The sequence below is a fragment of the Otolemur garnettii genome, unplaced genomic scaffold, assembly GCF_000181295.1.
Source record: "Otolemur garnettii isolate 467f Iridium unplaced genomic scaffold, OtoGar3 scaffold00146, whole genome shotgun sequence".
Classification (NCBI taxonomy): Eukaryota; Metazoa; Chordata; class Mammalia; order Primates; family Galagidae; genus Otolemur; species Otolemur garnettii.
The window spans coordinates 4101610-4103304 of NW_003852541.1; positions in this window are offsets into that span (position 1 = coordinate 4101610).

Below are 1695 nucleotides of genomic sequence, written 5' to 3' on the forward strand. Positions count from 1 at the left end.
GACTAACAATCCTGCAACCAAGCTGAATGAGGTCTATATTTGGCTTGAATCACTTTTAAATGAATTTTAATTAGCTACTGCCAACATTTAAAATTCAGAAAAGTACAGATAGAAATTTGGAGTTCTACCTTCTTTTAGAAAATTGCTGGGTGAGTTTCTGGTTCTCCAGGGGCCCCATGACTCTATGCCCTTACTCCTGGCCCTGCAGGCTGGTTCCCAGGTCTACAGTGAGCTAAGGTCTTTCCTTGGCCCTGCCCTTTCACACTTCTGTGCCTCTGGCTGCTTTGCAAATTTCTCATCACCCTCAAGGCCCAACAGCACCACCTGTCACCTCCTCCACTACAGCAGGAGTACTGCACTGGCCTGGAGCTGTCTGTATATAGCCTGCCTTCTCTATAGGTCTCCTGGGCTCTGGGGAAAGGGACCCTGTTGCTATTCCTTTCTGTCCCTATGGCCTAGCATTAAGAGTGACCTAGAAAATTCAGAATTCAGGAAATGTAGCCTGAATGTGTGGAAGGAAGCTAGAACTAAACTATTATAAAAATGTAATATTTTCATATCACAGCTTGTTCTGACAGTTACCAAATAAAGGAGTCAAGGACATTAAACTGTTTCACAAAATAAGAGAAGCTTCCCTCTGCTTACAAGTTTCACAAGTTAGTCAGAAGTCTCTTTATGAACAGATAAGGCAAAGACAACAAGCAGGCAGGATCATTCCTTAGATCACTCATTCATTCATTGAATTGGTATTACTACACACTTACTGTGCACTTTCTAAGCACTGGGGTTAAAGCAGTGGACAAATCAATCAGACAGCTACCTGTTTTCATAAAGTTACATCCTAGTGGTGGAGACAGAAAACAAACAAGCAAATAAATAGAATAGGTTCAAACGAAAGTAGTAGGAAGGAAATTAAACCAAAAAATGAAATAGAATGACTGGAGAAGAAAGAGTGGTAAAGGAAGGCCTCATCAAAAATGAGACATCTGGTCAGAAGAAGAAGCAGAAAGAAAGTTTCTGTTGGAGACAACACCAAACATGGGAAAACAGCAAGTGCAAAGGTCCTGGGGCAAACAGGGGTAGCTATATTTAAGGCAGGTGAGACAATGACTGGGGGTGGGGAAGTAGCATTCTGGGGTAGGGAGGAGTGATAAGAAAGGTAGGCAGAACCTGCTCTGGTGTTACTGGGCATTTGTGCAATGACAAGGCACTAGAAGGGTGTGGGGGGAGGGGAGCCTTGGGCAGATGAGAAGGGGGCTCCTATCATAGGTTCCTATCATATTTACACCAGCAAGGGGCAGTATCTCGCCCAATTTTCCAAAAATCTGCTCTAGGTTCCCGCCCAGAAGCTTTCACACAGTCATACAACCTGACGACAACCCTGTCCAGAAGAGTAGACATTTCCCCATTTTCCTGAGGGAAAAACCAAGGGAAAGCAAGGATCAAGGCCTTGGCCAAGGTCGTAGGGACCAAATCCGAGCCCCTGAGTATCTAGAGCAGGAGAGCAGATGAGCGTCCTACAATCGGGAGGGATGGCGCCCACAGACTCCCAGACAGGTCTGCGGGGCCAGGCCGACCAGCCGGCCCCCAGCCCGGGGCCGCTGACCGCCGGGTGGGAGGCGGCGACTTACGCATCCCGGGGAACAAGGGCGGAGGCTTCGGCCGCCAGGGCCCCGCAGACCCCAGGCCCACCCT